The 20650-nt window shown below is 44.2% G+C and overlaps 1 protein-coding gene across 2 annotated transcripts in view; it reads right to left on the bottom strand.

Moving 5' to 3' along the window:
* The window catches only part of LOC121540460 (N(G),N(G)-dimethylarginine dimethylaminohydrolase 1-like), a 152187-nt gene that overhangs the window by 117028 nt on the left and 14509 nt on the right, over positions 1–20650 (bottom strand). The window lies entirely within an intron of this gene.

Below are 20650 nucleotides of genomic sequence, written 5' to 3' on the forward strand. Positions count from 1 at the left end.
CAAGCTTGGCACACCTGTATTTGGGGAGTTTCTCCCATTCTTATCTGCAGATCCTCTCAAGCTCTGTCAGGTAGGATGGGGAGCGTTGCTGCACAGCTATTTTCAGGTCTCTCCAGAGATGTTCGATCGGGTTCCAGTCCGGGCTCTGGCTGGGCCACTCAAGGACATTCAGAGACTTGTCCCGAAGCCACTCCTGTGTTGTCTTGGCTGTGTGCTTAGGGTTGTTGTCATGTTGGAAGGTTAACCTTCGCCCCAGTCTGAGGTCCTGAGCGCTCTAAAGCAGGTTTTCATCAAGGATCTCTCTGTACTTTGCTCCGTTCATCTTTCCCTCAATCCTGACTAGTCTCCCAGTCCCTGACGCTGAAGAACATCCCCACACATGATGCTGCCACCACTATGCTTCACCGTAGGGATGGTGGCAGGTTTCCTCCAGACGTAACACTTGGCATTCAGGCCAAAGAGTTCAATCTTGGTTTCATCAGACCAGAGAATCTGGTTTCTCATGGTCTGAAAATTATTTAGGTGCCTTTTGGCCTTTTGACTTTTACTGAGCAGTGGCTTCCGTCTGGTCACTCTACCATAAAGGCCTGATTGGTGGAGTGCTGCAGAGATGGTTGTCCTTGTGGAAGGTTTTCCCATCTCCACAGAGGAACTTTGGAACTCTGTCAGAGTGACCATCAGGTTCTTGGTCACCTCACTGACCAATGCCCTTCTCCCCCGATTGCTCAGTTTGGCCGGGCGGCCAGCTATAGGAAGAGTCTTAGTGGTTCCAAACTTCTTCCATTTAAGAATGATAGAGGCGACTGTGTTCTTGGGGACCTTCAATGCTGCAGAAATGTTTTGGTACCCTTCCCCAGATCTGTACCTCGACACAATCCTGTCTCGGAGCTCTACGGACAATTCCTTCGACCTCATGGCTTGGTTTTTGCTCTGACATGCACTGTCAACTGTGGGACCTTACATAGACAGGTGTTTGCCTTTCCAAATCATGTCCAATCAATTGAATTTACCACAGGTGGACTTCAATCAAGTTGTAGAAACATCTCCATTTCGAGTCTCATACCGAAGGGTCTGAATGCTTATATAAATAAGGTATTTCTGTTTTTTTTTAAAGAAATTAGCAACATTTTCTAAAAACCTGTTTTCGCTTTGTCATTATGGGGTATTTGTGTAGATTGATGAGGAAACATGTTTATTTAATCAATTTTAAAATAAGGGTGTAACATAACAAAATGTGGAAAAAGTCAAGGGGTCTGAATACTTTCCGAATGCACTGTAAATACTGTATTTAAATATTCACTGACATGGCTTTTCACAGCAAAGCACCAAGCTTGAGCAAGTGTCTGCATGTGCAGACATAATTTACTGTATAACAATATTAATCGGACTTCTGCTTTGGACTGTGTCAGGCAATGGTCTCAATGTGAATAGTCAGCCTTCCACTTTCCAAGATGCCCCATGACATAACATCTGTCAGAATTACTTATCACGTCTTCTGATAATTTTATATACTGAACAAAAATATAAACGCAACATGCAACAATTCCTAAGATTTTACTGAGTTACAGTTCATATAAGGAAATCAGTCAATTGAAATCAATTCATTAGGCCCTAATCTATGGATTTCACATGACTGGGCAGGGACGCAGCCATGGGTAGGCCTGGGGGGCCCACATACTTGGGAGCCAGGCACAGCCAATCAGAATAAGTTTTTCCCCACAAAAGGGCTTTACTACAGACATAAATACTACTCAGTTTCATCAGCTGTCTGGGTGGCTGGTCTCAGACAATTCCGCAGGTGATGAAGCCGGATGTGGAAGTTTTGGGCTGGTGTGGTAACACGTGGTCTGCGGTTGTGAGGCCGGTTGGACGTAGGGCTGTTATGGTGACTGTATTACTGGCACACAGTCGGTCACGAGTCATGACCGCAGTCAAATTCCACGTGACCGTTTAGTCATGGTAACTAGGCTTCTCCAAGCTCTGATGCTGCTGATGGTCATTAGTAGCCTACCAAACTTGCTAACTGCCTGGTACTCAGCACTCCATTGTCCCTCTAATCACTCTGACATCAATGCAAATGTCATCAAAAATCTTATCAAACACTTAATGAGAGCACATGAGCTCATGTTGCTCAACATTTCTATAGGCTATGCAATTGCGTGAGAAAACAGAGTTTTGATGGCCTCTTTTAAAAAGAGGAGGATCCCATCAGCTTTCTATAGGCTATGCCTACTATATTTATTTCTCAACCTTCCTAATATTAATTATATATTATCACTTGTGAATGATGCCCAGCTTGAAAAGAAACAGTGCATGCCTTTTTTTGGCGACTTTTTCAAATCATAGTCGCACACCTCCTGTAGTCTAGCCCATAGGCCTGTAGCCTATGTTTTGATAAGGTTTGTATGACAACTAAAGTGGCCGAATAACTTCTTAAAATTAAGCACATTAATCTGCTTTACAACCGGTGTAGAGTCTAAATGGCATACATAGGCAGCGCGTGAGTTTCAAGTTTGGGGAAGATAACTTTCAGAATAAAAATGCACCTTTATAATAAAGCATTACATGCATAATCACATTTGCGGTCACTTTTGAGAATGGTGTTTTCCTGCTAATTGATTGCATTTATGAACATTAGCATTGCTGCACTTAATGCTTTTAAAAAGGTTTTTGATGCTAGTGGTTGTATTAATTTAGGATCTATCGCATACCACAACTGTCCCAGACTATGTTTGGAATATTTCTTTCTCGCACAGAAGGACAAGTTGACCAATAGAATAGGTTAACTTTTGTACTATGGGGGATAGTTGATTGACATAGGCTAGTGCTTTTGCTGTTCGTTAGGCCTACTCATCTTGTTGGCTGACGAAAAGTAAATGTGGACAGTTCTTCCAACATCTTCAATACATGCCTCAGAATTCGATAAGGACTTGCGCAGTTGCGTTCCAGATGTGTCTGTCTTCACTTGTAGCCTGTGAGAAGACCCAAGATGCTGTGAGAAGGACCCGATCACGTGACTGGCATTGGCTAATAAGAATTGATATATTTGAGAGAGCCATGTGAGTGAGAGGTGCTTCAGAGCACGCAGCCGGGAGAAGGGAATTATAATGATCATACACAAAAATGTATGCACGCATGACTGTAAGTCGCTTTGGATAAAAGCGTCTGCTAAATGGCATATTATTATTATTATTATTATTATTATTATATTCAGCCCAAGGGCACAACGGCCACTGGCCGCAAAAGGCTTGGATTTTTTTAGGGGGCATTACGACTACACAAAGGGGATGCAGCCGGGAAATTCGAGGCATTATCATTCTTATCAAATTGTGAATGAGAGACTGATGAAGTGTGTGCAACCTGCGCAAAAAACTAAGCATTGCTCATGCCTTTCATGCAACTTTTTTCATATAATCATTAGTTGCATCATGCAGCCTTAGAATGTTTTAAAAATCAAAACATATAGCCCAACTTTTGTATCACAACTAAAGTTGCATAAATAACTCAATTAAGCATATAGGAGGACCTGTTTCTTTGTTAACAGCTCAACACAGAATAGCTGCATGTGCGCACTCCCTCAAATCGTTTGGAGAAAACATTTTCATATTTTATTCAGCTATGTTCAATTGTATTCTTCACACTACAAGTGCTCAGCATATGTGGGAACTCCTTCAAGACTATTGGAAAAGCATTCCAGGTTAAGCTGGTTGAGAGAATGCCAAGAGTGTGCAAAGCTGTCATCAAGGCAAAGGGTGGCTACCTTGAAGTATCTAAAATATAAAATATACACTTTTTTGGTTAGTACATGATTCCATATGTGTTCTTTCATAGTTTTGATTTCTTCACTATTATTCTACAATGTAGAAAATAGTAAAAATAAAGAAAAACCCTTGAATGAGTAGGTGTGTAAAGAGATAAAGAGATACAAAAGAATGATACAAAAAAATAATAAAAGAAAAAAATAAATAAAAAAATAAATACAAAATAAATTGTAAAGTGGTTGTCCCACTTGCTATCATAAGGTGAATGCACCAATTTGTAAGTCACTCTGGATAAGAGCGTCTGCTAAATGACGTAAATGTAAATGTAAATGTGTGTCCACTGATACTGTATAAAATAATATAAAATAATGCCACAGAATGCTAAGCAAATCTTGTCTGCTAAATTAACTAGTGTAGCCCACAGCCATATGGCATAGCCAGATCAGGGCCTAACATAAGGACATAAGAATATGCTATTCTGTTCTTCTAAAATAGACTCCATTTTCTCCATATCATGTTTCTTTAGACCTGTCTAAAATAAATCATGGATTTATTGTGATGGTGTAGGCTATATTAAATGGATGTATTATACTTTTTAAAATGTAAATGTTCCAAAGGTCTGCATCAGTGGCATGTAGGTGGAAGCCAGGAAATGCTAAATGTGTTTATGTTAATGAATGGTCAATTACCGTGAGACTGGCAGTTATTTGCTTGACAATCACCGGCTGACAAAATGTCATGACCGCCACAGCCCTAGTCCTGCCAAATTCTCTGAAACTACGGTGCAGGTGGCTTATGGTAGAGAAATGAACATTAACAGCTCTGGTGGACATTTCTGCAGTCAGCATGCCAATTGCACGCTCCCTCAAAACTTGAGACATTTGTGGCAGTGTGTTTTGTGACAAAACTGCATATTTTAGAGTGGCCTTTTATTGTCCCCAGCACAAGGTGCACCTGTGTAATGATCATGCTGTTTAATCAGCTTCTTGATATACCACACTTCTCAGGTGGATAGATTATCTTGGCAAAGGAGAAATGCTGACTAACAAGGATGTAAAGAAATTAGTGCACAAAATTATAGAGAAATAAGCTTTTTGAGTGCATGGAACATTTCTGGGATCTTTTATTTCAGCTCATGAAACATGGGACCAACACTTTACATGTTATGATTATATTTTTGTTCAGTATAATTATAATATAGCTATGCCACTTAGCAGCCGCTTTTATCCTTTTATCGAGATTTACAGTGATGTTAGTGTGTACATTGTTTGTATGTGTATGTGATCCCTGTGTTAATTTAACCCACAACCTTGGCATTGGTAGTGCCACACTCTTACCAACTGAGCCACAAGTCTTATAGCAGTCAAATTAGGCTTTACGGTAGTCAAATGTAGGGTTTATGATAGTCATAAGTAGGGTTGAAGGCAGAAGGCAGGGGAACAGGTGTTCATTAACAACTTATGTCTTATGACAGTCTTATGACAGCTAATGACAGTCTAATGTAGGCTTGAACAGGTTCTCATTAACAACATCACCATCAGAGCTACTGATCCTCATGCTCAGGCATCCACATTAAAGTGAGCTGACTCCCTGGTGTCTCCAGAAGCGCTTAGTCACAGTTTAGTCATGTAAATCTGTCCTGGCTTAGGGGATATAGAGTACAGTTTAGTGACATGACAGATACTCTCTGAGGAGCGATTGGTAAACACGCTAGACCACTAATGCGATGAGTCAGCGGAGTGTGATATGACCTACTGCTCTGACATGGCCATCAACAATGGCAAGAGGAGGAATCACGCCTGAGCAATCACACACACACACACACACACACACACACACACACACACACACAAATAGAAACACGCACAGAGACACACACTCTGGCACATGCACGCACGCACACACACACTCCGCGTTCACACTAGTGATGGGAAGTTCAGATCTTTTTACTGACTCAGATCTTTTCGACTCGTTCAGTCAAAATAACAAATATTTTGACTCATTTCGTTCATTTGAGTCAGTAATGCTCAGACGCAGGACCCCCTACCGGCGAACCATGAACTTAACGTAGCAGGCGTAAAAGAACGCCTGAGGAGGGGTTCCCCACATCCGTTTTTTAGGGGAAACGGAAGCTAGGTGATTCTACAAGCCTCTTATTCACATGTCGTTCACCATAGGCGTCTTATTGGAGCTGTCATTTGTGACTGAGACTTGTGAAAGTGTGCTTTAAACAATGTACATTTTGTTGATTGCTAGGCATACAAATGATTATTTCTTGATACATTTGAAACGAGGACTAGTGGTGGGCGCAACCGGACTAAATTGTGAACGACTCTTGGTGGAATGCATTTGACTCTTGCCGTCCCTAGGAGGGGTGCATCACGTATTGCCAGGCTTTTCTTCGCTATACACAACTTGAGTGGGTTGAGTCACTGATGTTATCTGGTGTTTTTCTCCTGTCTTATCTGGTGTCCTGTGTGATCTTAAGTATGCTCCCTCTAATTTCCACATCTCTCTCTCTCCCTTCCCGGAGGACCTGAGCCCTAGGACCATGCCTCAGGACTACCTGGCCTGACGACTCCTGGCTGTCCCCGTCCCCCTGCTGATCCAGTTGCTGCCTGCGGCTATGGAACCCTGACCTGTTCACTGGACGTACTACCCAATCCCAGACCCCCCCCCACCCCCCCCACCCCCCCACCCCCCACCCCCTCACTCTCTCTCTCTCTCGCACTCTTTTTCTCAAGTTCTGTCTCTCAACCTCTCTCTCTTGACCTCTGAATGCTTGGCTATCATAAGCCAACTGACATTTACTCCTGAGGTGCTGACCTGTTGCACCCTCTATAACCACTGTGATTATTATTTGACCCCTGATCTAGCCTTAATGGCCATGTACTCTTATAATCTCCACCGGCACAGCCAGAAGAGGATTGGCCACCCCTCAGAGCCTGGTTCCTCGTTAGGTTTCTTCCTAGATTCCTGCCTTTTTAGGGAGTTTTTCCTAGCCATCGTGCTTCTACATCTGCATTGCTTGCTCTTTGGGGTTTTAGGCAGCATTTCTGTATAAGCACTTTGTGACATCTGCTGATGTAAAAAGGGCTTTACAAATCATTTTGATTGATTGATTGACTGCCGTGAGGGTGATAAGCACAATATTGTTCGAACTGCAGACCCCCAAACGATTCATTCTCGAGTTCGAGACTGTTGAGCAGAGGCTGTGTATGTTTTGGTTCTATAAGGCTGTGTCCATCATAACATTCAATAATCAATTAATTGAATTAATTCTTGCACCATGCGATCAATTATTAGTTCTAAACATGTATTTTTATTTTCTATGCTGCCTGCAGCATGATCTATTTTCCTGCATGCATATTTGACAGACAGTTGTTGGTCAGAGCACGTCTCTGGAGCCGCTGAGCGTGTATCAATCCTGCTGTAGGACTCATTGTCAAATGAACAACTAAAATGAATAACTCACTCAGAAAACCAATCATGACTCGAAGTCAGTAAAAATAGTCATTCAAAAAGAACAAATCATTTGCAAACGCACATCACTAGCTCGCACATACACAGACACAGATCGCACACACCCTCCCTAGCCGCCCCGTCCTCTGATGCCCTGCCAAGTCTGCTATAACAGGGCCCAGGGTGAGAGACTGGCCCAGTGTGGGTGATTACCCCCCCTACACAGTCTGATTGCCCTGCTGTAATGACAGAGACATCACTCTACAGTCACCTGCTGAGAGGAAATGTGTGTGGTGAAATGTGTGTGGTGGGTTATGTAAGATACAAAAAGTGTGTGCGTGCATGTGTCTCTGTGTATTTGTGAGGGTGTGTCTGTATACTGCACTGCCATCATGGCAATGACTTATCCAAACCTGCATGTATTTCCTGCTGCTTGGAGGGGCCACGTTGCTGGCAGCAATAACCATACCTGGGTTCAAATACTATTTGAAATATTTCACATCATTTTAGTGTTTGTTATAATCTGTCTATAGTGTCATATGGGCTGGGTTTGCACTTTTGTGACTTTTCTATTGGTTCCATTAAGCCACAGGCAAGCTCAATCAAGCTAAGATAAAGTATGTGAAATTATTTCGAATAGTATTTGAACCCAGGTCTGCACAGTACTGTCAGTTCTAACCAGGGCCAGATAAAAGGAGAAGGAGACAGGCGCCTCATGTTGCCTCATGCTTTCCGGTCAGGCACATCGCCGGCCACCTCAGACACCACAAGCGGTTGAAGGCCCCCAAATCCCCTCCAGAGGGTTTGCAGCTCAGATGACACCCTATTCCCTATATAGTGCACTAAATAGTGAATAGGTGCCATTTGGGATGTAACCAGGATGATGACAACTCTGACTCTGAGGACAGATGGAAGGAACACCAGTAACACTGTCTGTCCGCCATCATCAACAACAGAGATCCAGATCAGCCACAGCGTGAAACAGTGAAACGCATTAATCTTTTTCAGTAAGGCGAACAAAACAAAACCAGCGCTATCGAGTAAATAGAGTGAAACGGATGGGTGTGCCCTATCTGGAAGATAACATATCCTCCCCAAAAATCCATGGCCCCCTACACACTCACTCCAAAAAACCTTTCCCAACAACGTTGATGTCTTTTTTTCCAAGCGCCATTGCCAACAAAACACTTCATCTGAAGCACTTCAGAGGCCCAAGTATCCCCTTATCTGATCTAGCTTAGTAAAGAGATTCGCCTCTTTACTAAACTATTAAATAAACACAGCTACACAAGCTCCTAAGTCCCATAACAGTCAGCATCCACCCCGTGCTACGTCCCAAATCCCACATTTTTATCAACACAGCCCCTCTCTAGGATTAGGGAATGATCCTAGTCAAATACCTGGAACTGAGACACACCTCAGTGTGTCTACATACTGTTCTAGATCCATCCACACCACACGATAAGGGCTGCCTATGACTGCCTGTTGTTCAAGCCCTCACAGTAACCATAGCATGAACCTTCACCTTCATAGTTATTATGATAGTAATCACTGCTGATTATTGACTCTGTGTGTAGTGGTACTGACACACTGGCAACACATATCAGACAGAATGATTCTATAATATGTCATATATGACAGGAGATCTCACAAGTCTAAGCCTGTGTGTGTTTGAGGTCAGCAGGGTAGACAGGTAGAGGGGTGTTGGTGGGATGGTCGGCCCTGGCGTGCGTGAGAACAGACTGAGTTGTGGAAGTTATACCCTACTATGACACCCAGGCAGTGACTGCACATTTAACCTTTGCTACCCCCTGCCCTACAGACCAGCCCCCTACAGCTCATCCTAGTGTTCCCGTTTCGGTGCATGTGTGTGTGTGTGTGTGCGCATGTGCGACGTGCGCGTGTGTTCATGTAGCCTATGTGTCAGGCAGGCCCTCTACTACCCTACTGTCCCCCTACAACCTGGCCCACTGCCCCTGTGCACCTCTCCCGGGACACATTCTGGTACCCGGCCAAGACACACTCAGTCATCCTACGACCTGCAGAGAATCCAGCAGACACAGTAAACATACACACACATGAAAATGCACACGGAAGTCCATGCATGCAATCTGACCAGCACCCAGACACACAATAATACATACAACAACTGAAAAATATCTACCCTGTTGCTAAAGTATTCAACAACAACATAACAAGGAGCCAGAACAACATAGCATCATCGGACCAGCAATGGTCGCAGTTGTAAATGAGAACTTGTTCTCAACTGGCTTACCTGGTTAAATAAAGGTTAAATAAAAAAAAATATAAAAAAATGTCTGAGCACCTTCAAATTGGAATCAATGAAGTCTGTCAGCACAGTGCTAAGACGTACTGACAACTACTGTTGTCTCCACAGCTTTCCATGAGGGTTCACAAGATGGACAGAAAAGCGAGCTACAATCTATGTATTCCTAAATCTTACAGTGTATTCCAGAATCTTACCGTTCAATGGAAGGCAACATACTAGGCCCATTTATTCCAGGAATGAAACTATCAAATAAATCTGGTAGTAAAAGCAGTGTGGATTTAAAATAACAGAACTACTGTATACTGCTGCTTCAAAATGCTGCTTTTCCCATTATAATAAATTACTCTGATAAATTGGCCAACACAGTGACTAGGCATGTGAATGCAAGCTCAAAATAAAATGTTATTACTGGTATATGTGTCAGCCTTTTTGGAAATGTACAGCTGTAGGCTGTGTCACAGCAAATGTGACAGAGAGAGAGTACTGCAGTATCGTTTAGCTTAAAGTTAGACCAGGGGTCTCCAACAGGTAGATCGTGAGCTACCAGTAGCTAGCAGCCCACCTATGAGTGGCTCGCCAAGCAATTATGAAAGTACAGAATTTCCCCAAATAAAATCTCTGTTAAATGTTAACTGCAAAGTAGGCTAACCTGACAGAAAGATATCCTGATTATTTGTATCAATTGGGTGGCCATTGTTAAGCAAACTCTACTATGACATGTGCTACCATGGTAGGCCTAACAGAAACGTTGCTAGACCGACACATTCCTCTCTAAATGCACCTCAACATTGGTCTTCTGATGTGATTTAAGCATTAACATGGACTCAGAACATCAATTTTCATTGTTTCTCTATGAATAATTGTAATATTGAGATTATTAAAACATCTTTAAGAATTTTAAAAAACTGAATAAAAAAAAACTGAAAACTGGAAAATACAAATATTATTTTATGGGGCCCCTTAGAGTTGTTTATTAACCATTATTCTATAGGGTACATTGAAAACAGATCTCTTGTACACCAAGGACCAGGGGAAGAGTTGCAGGGTAGAGGAGAAGAGAAGAATTTGCCTATTTGAAAGCTTTAAAAAAAGTAGCTCGTGACATGTTTAAAGTAGCTAGAAAAGGTTGCAGTCCCCTGGGTTAGACTATAAATCCCCTAACACTACAAAGCTTTTCAATCCCCACAGCGATACAGACAGGTCATAATAAATCACAAACGAGACAAGGACACGACAAAGAGAAAGAGTGATGATGATGAAGCACTTAAGGAAGGCGGCAGCTCAGCTCATTGAGCCAATTCACTTCGTGTTCTGTTCCTGCCAAGAGACCTTTGATACAATGTTGGCTTAGTTTAGCGAGGTGCCTTGAATCTCGAATGCCAGGCGGGCAGGGGTTTGCATTGGCTGGGTCTGGTCCTGGGTGGCACAGTACTGTGGACACTGTGTGTTTTAACCAGGGGCACAACTTTCACTGTCCCCCCCACATTCTGAAATTGCATTTTTGTCCCCCCCAGTTTTATCATTGGAATGTGATACAAAACGAGGCTCGGTGTGCTTTAGGACCATGCGGACGCCTCCGAGCGGTCGGGTAGGCTGTTTGGAGTGTTAATCTGACTGGATAATTTTACTTCTAAAAACAAAGTTGGGCCCCTGGTCTTAACACATAGTGCTGGAACTACGGTTGCAAAGGGAGGGTATATTACTGGAAACTTTCTAAGTTTACAAGTAAACTACAAGAATTTGGGTATCTTTCAAGGATTTTATGTAATCTTTCACAAGACATCTAGTGGCCGTTTTGGGTACTTCAGATTATCGTAGGTGTCTGTAATAATCTCTGGCCACTAGTAAAATATATGAAATAATTTAATAAGATGGTTTTAAAATAAAAAATTGAATGACAAAGCTGTAAAATATTATCCTAAATATAAACCATCAATTTAGTGAATACCATTGGTGTGTAATATGAGGGTTTCATCATGAAATATCCTTTATATATATATCCTTTTTTATATGTCAATATGTATTTGTTGTCAATGTTTTGACATCAAATTGGTGGCAGCTCTGAAAAAAGTCAATAGTTGGAAGAGTTGCAGAGTTAATTGAAAATAATGCGATTGTTGATAAGATGCTTTTTTCCCAATTAATTTTCTCTTGAAACATATTGTCACGTCTCCTCCCGTTGCTCCCCTCCGGCGCTCTGATTTGTCGGTCTACTGAGGCACCGGTCTGAGCACACCACCTCGGCAACACCGGAATGGAAACCCAACGCACCCTAATCACCTCCAGCGCACCTGCACCTCATCATCTCATCACCACCACTATTTAGCCCTGGACTGTTCTGGATGATGTTGTGTGTGATTGTTTAGCTTCGTGTCGTTTACTCTATCTTTGTTATTCCTCTTTGTCGTTGTTTAGTAAACCTTGACCTTGTTAATTCCTGCGTCTAAGTCCTGCCTCTTCGTATACTCAGTACTCGTCACAGAATCACACACCAAACAAAAATGGATACAGAAGGAGTTTCCCAGTGCCTCGACCAGCACCAGCAGCAGCTTGCCCAGTTGAACGCCGCCATGCAGGAAGTGCTCCAAACTCTGCATAATCTGCCCAGCGCTCCGGTTCCACCTCAGGGAGCGGCGAGTGCCCCCAATCCACCTGGTCCTGTGCTATCACCCACTCCTGCGGGAACCCTCGCCCTACCGGAGCGATATGACTGTAGCGGCTTCCTGCTACAGGTTTCACTTTATCTGGTGCGTCAGCCTGGGGCATATCAATCTGACCAAGCCAGGATAGCGCTGGTGATTTAGCTTCTTAAAGGAAAGGAGCTGGATTGGGCCATGGCAGTCTGGGAAGGAGAAGAGGCAGTGGCACTTCCCTACCCCACCTTGCTCGCTAGGTTCAGGGCGGTGTTTGATCATCCCACAGAGGGAAAGAACGGGGGTGAGCGTCTCCTCCATCTACAACAGAGAGGGGGGCCCGCGTCCGAGTATGCTCTGAGCTTCCGCACGGTGGCGGCATCTTCCGGCTGGAATGAGCGTGCTCTGCGCACAGCCTTCAGGAGAGGCTTAGGGGAGGACATCGTCTCGGACCATGGCCCCCAGTTCACCTCCCGAGTGTGGAAGGCTTTCCTGGAGAAGATCGGGGCCACGGCCAGCCTCACTTCCGGGTATAGGCCTCAGTCACATGAACCAGGAGCTGGGGAGGTTTCTTCGTTGCCACTGTCAGGACAGGCAGGGTGAGTGGGCGAGGTTTCTTCCCTGGGCAGAATATGCCCAGAACTCCCTCGGTCACTCCTACACAGGGCTCACTCCCTTCCAGTGCGTCCTGGGGTACCAGCCGGCCCTGGCCCCTTGGACACCAAGCCAGACCGATGCGCCCGCTGTCGACGAGTGGTTCCACAGGGCTGGACAGGTCTGGGACCCTGCCCATGTCCATCTCCAGAGGGCCATTTGTCGGCAGAAGGACCAAACCGACCGCCACCACAGTGAGGCCCCTGTATTCCAGCCTGGGGATCGTGTCTGGCTGTCCACAAAAAACCTCCCTCTCTGCCTGCTCTGCAAGAAACTGAGTCCCAGGTTTGTGGGGACGTTTAAGGTCCTCTGGCGGATAAATGAGGTATAATACCAGCTGCTCCTTCCCCCTCACTACCGTGTCTCACACATTTTTCATGTGTCTCTCCTCAGGCCGGTGGTTCCTGGTCCTCTGGTGGATGCCGTCCCCCGGGGTACGCCTCCTCCGCCCCTGGACATTGACGGGAGTCCGGCATATGCCGTGAGGGACCTGCTGGACTCCAGGTTCCGTGGGGGACAGCTCCATTACCTGGTGGACTGGGAGGGGTATGGTCCTGAGGAGAGGAGCTGGGTCCTCTCAGGCCCCTATCCAAAAATATGACTGATGGTGATATGACCCAATGTGTATGCATGTAACTTTGTGAGGTGTGTCTGTGTGTGTGTGTTTAAGTGTGTATGAGAGCACATACTATGGTGTGCATGAACACATGTACATGCTAATGCAATGTTCAAATTCCTAGCAGGGTTACTGTGATACTGACTGGCATGGTTGGGCACAGCACCTCACAGCACAGTACTGGACACTTAATTATAGGCCCATTCAGACCTAGTCTATTTATAGCTCTGATCTGTGTTGAAGCAGATGTTGGATTGGATGTGCTGGGCTCCACAGTTGGGTTAACCTCAGGGGTCTAATTCACGCTGGCTTAATGTTGGCATGTAAACACCAAACTCAGCCCTGTGAGTAATGGGGGTGAAGGGGTGAAGAGTTTATGATATGTTCTCTGTCTCAGAGAGGATGTGCTGTTTAGTGCTGACCCAACTGAAATTGACATGCAAAAGTACAGCGCTTCTTACAAGGAATTTGAAAGTATATTCAGAAGTGAGTACTATAAGCACATTCATGTATTTTAATTGATTCTGTGTGGAAGGTCCCGTGTAGCTCAGTTGGTAGAGCATGGCGTTTGCAACGCCAGGGTTGTTGGTTTGATTCCCACAGGGGGGCCAGTATGAAAATGTATGTACTCACTAACTGTAAGTCGCTCTGGATAAGAGCGTCTGCTAAATGACTAAAATGTAAAAAACATATATGTTAGTGAAAGAGTAATGATTTAGCACTGACAGAGAGAGAACACGTCATTCTTAGCTGGTAGAAATGTGTCGTAATTAGCATACATTGTCACTAATAAAGCATTGATGACTGACAACAACAATTATGTCACAATAAACACAGATTCATTACATTGATTTAGTTTAGATTATTAGCATTGCATACGGTATAGGCATCTCTGCCTGAGTAATGGTTGATAAGTACTGCACACAAACACTATACATTCTCTTCCATCATCTCTTCCATCATCTTTTAATTGGTTAGAACGCGCTGCAGGCATACAAACTCACAGCTAACGATTGAAGACAGCTTTACTCTAGACTTTTTCCTTCTCAGGCAGGGGTTAGTAAGGTGCAGGGAGGTAGGGCAGTAGTGGGCCAGGATGGAGGGGAGCGGGTTAGCAGCCCCTGCCTGGGTGTCACAGCATGTCATATCATTCAAAAAGCACACCATAAATATTAATGTCGTTGCATTGTCTAATGTAATGTCCTCCCAAGAGGAAAACAAAACTGCATTAATATTCACGCATGAGAAATGGCCAGGTCATCAGTTGTCAGTTAAGGTTAGGCCTAGCCTACATTTAGTAGGAGAGAAGTTGTGAGCACAGACAGAAACCACAGAAGGATGATGCCCCCATGTTCTAAATCAGATGTTCTGATAAAAAAAACCTTGATACAGCTTAAACTAGTCAAACCCACAATTACAAGTGTCCTTTGGTATGACTAGTTTATTCAGGTCATGAAATATAGCCAAGTGAAGTGTCTTGTAGACAATAGAGACACGTGAAGTGTCTACTGTCATGTCTACTGTCTAGGTGAACTATTTCCCCCTGCTCCATCTGTTCCTCCAGGTGACTTGCTGCTGTTTCTCTGTACAAACAGAGGATTCCTTCCTCTTCCTTTCTGGGTTCCTCTCTGGTCTCTTTGTCTGTCTGTCAGCCTGTCTGTCTGTCACACACACACACACACACACTTGCACACGCACACTTACACACACACACACACACACACACACACACACACATAGGGCCAGGACGATACCAGTATCGCAATACTCATTAGTATCTTGGCAAGGAAACAAGACACAAAGCAGATTTAGCTTCATTAGGAAAACAGCCCTAATGTTGGAAACAAACACCATTATGTTGTCATCCAGAGTCACATTTATTTCCCAAGCTATAGCACACCATATTTTACATACAGCAGGTTTTTAAAGGACCAAAGAGTTTTGTCTGCTTCGTGTTTTCATTTTTGCCATGGAAAAAAGATTGCGATTCTGGTATCATCACAGCCCTACACACAGACAGACACACACTCTCACTCTCTCTCTCTGGCCCTCTGTGATTTGATGCAGCTCTGCCAACCTGGCCCTCTTCCAGCCCCGCTGGACTTCCTGTGTCTCTCCTCAGTCCGACATGCCAGACCAGACGTTCACATACCCCCGGTGACAGTTGACCCGGTCACTCTGTGACTGAGAGGGGCTCCTGTTCGAAAGTGTCCCGCAGCTGTCTACCAACCCAGGGGGAAGAGTAGGGGCTGGGGGGTGAGAGAGGGGAAGAGTGGGTTCAAGGTCAAGGGTGGTGGTGGAGAGAAGAGATTGGTCTGTTCACATAGCACTCTTTACACAAACCAGATAGACACACGGCGGACAGAAGCATGCAACACGTGCACCACCACCACCACCGCCATCACACACACACAGACAGAGGGCCCTGTGTTGTCTGTCGTTCTTCAAAAAGACAGTGTGAAGGGTGAAGGGGGAGATAGGGAGGTAGAGCAAGAGGGTGGGGAGAGAGAAGACATAGAGATGATAGACATGAGATAGCAAGACAATGTGGCAGAGAAAGACAGTAATAGAGAAGGATAAAACAGACAGACCTTCTCCAATCTCAACCAGTGTAGACGATTAGGAATGTGTCAGTCGGTTGGGGAAGCCAAGACAACTTGACCCTGCCTGTCCCATTTATATTGTAGCTGCTGGGGATCAAGCTGCTCCCCCCCTTCACACACGGATGTCATGGCCTCCAAAAGGAAACCAGGTCGATTCCATACAGGAAGTCTTATAAAACTGTAGAGCGGCGGGGAATCCGCATCTGCAGCCTGTCTAGTCAAAACAGGGACTCTGTGCCGTCTGGAACTGGGGCTGGAGTTGGAGCTGGGGCTGACTCGGGGTGAGTGCTATGAGGGATGGCCAGGAATAGTGCAGGACAGGGTGGGATACATAAACTATAAAGAGCTCCTGAGCCTAAATATTAGGTCTGTAGGACCATGTCTAAATATTGTGTCTGTGGAGAAAAAGCAGACTTCCTCTACCCATCCTGTTCCTGAAGTACAACGTAAGTCTTATTATGACTGTGCTATGATTGAGGATGTTGTGGTCTTTTTAGTTGAATACTAAACTGGACTTTACCTGCTATTAAAAGGTCACTGTCTGGTTCTGGCCACAGGTGTGTCCATCTATGAACTATGAGATGGAGATCTGAAAGGTACTCCTTGCTCTAATGGTACTTTAGGTGTATATGAAAATAACTGGTACAGAACTTGCACAAAGCTATATAAAAAATCCCCCATCATCAAGTTTGTCACCATCATCAAGTTTGCTGACGACACGATAGTGGTAGGCCTGATCACCGGCGACGATGAGTCAGCCTACAGAGAGGAGGTCAGTGACCTGGCAGTGTGGTGCCAGAGCAACAACCTCTCCCTCAACGTAAGTAAGACCAAGGAGCTGATCGTGGACTACAGGAAACGGGGGGCGAGCAGGCCCCCATCCACATCGACGGGGCTGCAGTGGAGCAGGTCGAAAGCTTCAAGTTCCTCGGTGTCCAAATCGCTAAAGACTTAAAATGGTCCAAAGGCACGACAGACCCTCTTCCCCCTCAGGAGGTTGAAAAAGGTTTGGCATGGGCCCTCAAATCCTCAAAAAGTTCTACAGCTGTACCATTGAGATCATCTTGACTGGCTGCATCACTGCCTGGTATGGTAATAGCACCGCCCTCGATTGCATGCTGCTACAGAGGTTGGTGCGGACAGCCCAGTACATCACTGGAGCCGAGCTCCCTGCCATCCAGGACATCTATATCAGGCAGTGTGGAAGGAAGGCCAGTAAAATCGTTAAAGACTCCAACTACCCAAGCCATACTTCTATTCTCTCTGCTTCTGCACGGCAAGCGGTGCTGGTGTATCAATTCTGATACCAACAAGTTCTTGAACAGCTTCTATCCCCAAGCAATAAGACTGATTAATAGCTAAAAAAAATTGCTACACGGACTATCTGTCACGTACGTTAAGGAACGGGACGGACCAAGGTGCAGCGTGAACGGTGAACATGTTTATTAACTAATAAACACACGAAACAGTAACCAAAACAACAAACTTAACCGTGACGGTCCAAAGGCTAACACACAAGCCTAAACATTAACATAACAAAATCCCACAACGCAGGCAGGAAAACTGGCTGCCTAAGTATGATCCCCAATCAGAGACAACGAGCGACAGCTGCCTCTGATTGGGAACCACACCCGGCCAAACATAGAAATACAAACCTAGAATATATTCACACACTGACCAAACTAGCTAGAGTTCTATAGGCCAGGGCGTGACACTATCTGAGTTAACCTTCTATCTTTATTGACCTTTTATTTTTATTTTTGCACTGTCACTATGCACACTCACAGGGCCCTACACACTCACTCCATCATCTGCTCACTCACACATAATATGCACATACTGTACATTTATACGGACTCTACACACCCACTCACCTACAAGCTGCTGCTACTCTGTTTATCTTATATCCTGTTGCCTAGTCACCTTACCCCTATACATATCTACCTCCATCACTACCTCCACCCTGCACATTGTAAATATGGTATTGGAACTGACCCTGTAAATAGTATGCTTACTTACTTATTGTGTTTTCATTTTTCTTTTTATTTCTCATGTGTTTTTTCTAGTATTACATTGTTATTGATTATTGCATTGTTGGGTTTTGAGTTTGCAAGAAAGGCAGTTCACTGTACTTGTGCATGTGACATTAAAACTTGAAACTAATCACAGGTTGAAAACCCATCATAACAACTACCCCATGAATCTTAGCAAGTAGATGGAGTCATGATGACACATGATTAGCTGTATTAAGTGAAGAACTGTATTACGGAAAGGTAAACACATATGGATGGAGCAACTTCACCAGTCAAGCAGCTAGGAGAGGTCAGCCATCACATAATCAGACCAGCGAGCATCTCTGCAGTGTGTTTACAGGCTTTTAAATCAACTCTGATTGCTCCAGTGACTCAGTGAGAATAATGGCAGATAAAGATTGAAGAGGTGGGGGTTAGGCTAGGTGAGGCGGGTGGACTCCTCTGTCTCCTATAATGTGATTAGCCATGGCCTCACTGTCAGAGCAACAGCAACAGAATCATCAGAGCACAGTATTCTGGCTGGGGCAGAGGTGGTGATTGATGACTAGGGCTCATCAGACCGCATCAGGGGAGCAGATAAACACTTTAAGAAGCCTGACGGAAGGGAGGACTATTTACCTGATGCTACAGCTATAATTGAAGGGAGGGAGAGGCAGAAAGAGAGCGAGAGAGAGAGAGAGAGAGAGAGAGAGAGAGAGAGAGAGAGAAGGAGAGAGAGATGAGAGAGAGAGAGAGAGAGAGAGAGAGAGAGAGAGAGAGAGAGAGAGAGAGAGAGAGAGAGAGAGAGAGGGAGTGGTGGACAGAGATAACAGAAGCAAGAGAGAGACAATGTGGGAGAAGATTAAGCAGTATATTCAGGTAACTGCCAAAATAATGGAAACAAAAAAGAGGGATACAAAGTATATCGAAAGCAGGTGCTTTAATTAAGCAATTAACGTCCCATCATGCTTAGGGTCATGTATAAAAATACTGGGCAATGCCCCCATCCACAATGCCCCCATCCACAGGGCACGAGTGGTCACTGAATGGTTTGATGAGCATGAAAACGATGTAAACCATATGCCATTGTCATCTCAGTCACCAGATTTCAGCCCAATTGAACACTTATGGGATATTCTAGAGCGGTGCCTGAGACGTGTTCCACCACCATCAACAAAACACCAAATTATGGAATTTCCTGAAGAAGAATGGTGTCATATCCCTCCAATAGAGTTCCAGACACTTGTAGAATCTATGTCAAGGTGCATTGAAGCTGTTCTGGCTCATGGTGGCCCAACGCCATATTAAGACACTTTATGTTGGTGTTTCCTTTATTTTGGCAGTTACCTGTAGGTACAATAACACTAAACCCAAACAACTCTGCTCAGCCGAAACTGTCCCAAGTTTGGATAATCGAGTCTATAATCTTTTTTCTTCATTATTTTCATAAGAGGAGGTAATAAGCTCATTATAACAGGAAATTGAGAAGTTATCTGAGTGTTACTCTAGATAAGAGCTTCTCTGAATGATACACTGCCAACAGCCACATCACACGCCATTGATTTATTAATCTATTTGGCATGGCCTACTATAGTGATACTGGATTGGAGTTCGATTAAGAGTGGATAAGTTTTTTAAACTAATATGCGTATTTAATATGCACAAGTTAATTTAAGTCAAGGAAGACGCCTCCTTTGACACTGAGGCCATTGATGTCATGGAAGGTTTCAACTACACACACAAACATTGATAATCACACACAAGCATTCTTGCTTGGTCGCGCACACACACACAAGTATGCATGCAACTCACACTATTCCTTGAGTAATACAATCCTGATGTACTCTTAACTGAGAGTGTCCATCAATATAAATCGGTAAGGTCCCCGACCAAGAAATCTATCTCAATATCTGCTACTGCCAGAGCACGGTTCAGACAGGACTTCTTAATCAGGCTGTGTTGGACAGGGCCCAGCCATGCAGACACAAATCTATTGCAATCTATTGTAAACTCATCCCGTTGAGCTTTGCACTTTTTCTACTCCATGGCATCAAATTCAGGATAAGTACACCTGTGTGGAGATTATAGTACACTGAACTACTGAAAAAGTAGTCTGAAAAGCAGTCTAACTTTACTTAGAGTTATTATTGGAAGGCTATACTTTCCAGACATCATCACAGTCATTTTTAATTTAATTTAATCATAACAAACTTTACTAATGAAACAGGCTTTAAAGGGAATCACTGTCATGCTTGTGATGTTTCGTTTCTGTGGCTGAGAATACAAGAACGAGGGAAACCCTTTGCGAGAGGGGACTACATTAAACCAACACACCCCTTGGCCTGTCATACACACGTCAGCTGTTCTACCCACAGACAGACACACAGGGACACGCAACCCTGTGAGAAAAGAGTCAGTGGGAATCCATATCAAACAATTCCCATTGCGTAACCAATAGCCAAAACCAATTTAAGGTCAATCCCACAGTTATGCAACCGGACCAGATAAGACAGAGAGATAAGTGCTGCATGGTGAGAGGAAACTTTGAAGTGAAGTATGGTGCAGCTGCCTGCAGCAAACCTATCACCTGCTGGGACAAATGTATCTGTCAAATCCTTT

Source organism: Coregonus clupeaformis, unplaced genomic scaffold (assembly GCF_020615455.1).
Source record: "Coregonus clupeaformis isolate EN_2021a unplaced genomic scaffold, ASM2061545v1 scaf0127, whole genome shotgun sequence".
In the NCBI taxonomy this organism is placed as follows: Eukaryota; Metazoa; Chordata; class Actinopteri; order Salmoniformes; family Salmonidae; genus Coregonus; species Coregonus clupeaformis.